Source organism: Lynx canadensis, chromosome F2 (genome assembly GCF_007474595.2).
Source record: "Lynx canadensis isolate LIC74 chromosome F2, mLynCan4.pri.v2, whole genome shotgun sequence".
Taxonomy (NCBI): domain Eukaryota; kingdom Metazoa; phylum Chordata; class Mammalia; order Carnivora; family Felidae; genus Lynx; species Lynx canadensis.
The window spans coordinates 17,729,649-17,730,722 of record NC_044320.2 but is presented as its reverse complement, the minus strand read 5'-3'; the positions used below and the strand labels follow the sequence as shown (position 1 = coordinate 17,730,722).

At 41.7% G+C, this 1,074-nt stretch overlaps 1 non-coding gene across 1 annotated transcript; it reads right to left on the bottom strand.

The window, feature by feature from the left end:
• Nucleotides 1–204: 204 nt before the first annotated feature.
• LOC115506627 lies at nt 205–311 on the bottom strand. Its single transcript, XR_003966465.1, has one exon. It is a non-coding gene; the product is annotated as a U6 spliceosomal RNA (small nuclear RNA).
• Between the last annotated feature and the right edge of the window lie 763 nt (nt 312–1,074).

Below are 1,074 nucleotides of genomic sequence, written 5' to 3'. Positions count from 1 at the left end.
TTTCAGTGAAAGCCCCACACATCTGTCAAACCACATCACACAAAACATCTCCCACATGCAGATTTTTCTGTTCTCATCTTCCCAAAACAGGATTTGCCTCCTTCCTTCTATCAGTTCCCCACAGGACTCTTTTCCCCAAAAGCCAACTCGAAAGACTTTCATGAAGGGTTTTTTTTTCTTTCACAATCAAGATTTTATTGGTTGGAAAATGTGGGATGCTTCACAAATTTGCTTGTCACCCTCCTGCAAGGGCCACACTAATCTGCCCTATATAGTTTCACCTTTAGTGTATGTGCTGCCCAAGGGAGTATCGCATGAAGGCATTTTATTGGGGAAGCGAAGGAAGCAGGATTGTGCAAAGAAGAAGCTGGGCTGCAATACTGTCTCTACTGGGCACACAGTCAATCCCTTGGGGAGCTCTGGAGCTTCGAGCAAGAGAGTCAGGGACTATACCTCCCTCTGCCCACCAGTCATTGGCTGTGAAGACCTTGGGCAAGGACCACAGAGGGAGTATTTAGCCATGAACTGTCAGCTGTCAGTACTCCTGGGGGAATGAATTACCTCCATCTGAAAAGGATGGAAGACAGGGATAGAAATGTGAGTGGCACACCACAGTATCCACTACATCAACCTAGAAGGAATTTGTCATTCTGTGCTCTGTAGGTCGTATCTTTGTCTTCTGGAAACTAGAAATAAATATTTCCTCAACATTTTCTGAATTCCCTGTAGCTGTGCGTACAGTGCACAAGAGATGCTGGAGAGATAATTTGCAGAGATAATTTATTTTGTGCTCTTTCACAGAACTTTCACTTGAAAGATATATTAAGGAGGTATGTCAGACACACGCTATCTCTATTTTACAGAGGACAAAATTGAGGCGCAGACTGATAATTGGGGTTGGTCAATAACACAGTTAATATTCATTTAAAAGTTTCATTGAAAAAACCTAGGTCTCAGGACTTTCAGGCTGATTGTCTTTGCAAAAAAATTAATTAATTAAAAATAAAAAAAAAATGTACTCCATAAACCAAAGACAAATAGTAGCTCCAAAAAGGGCTACAGTTGGGTCAACAG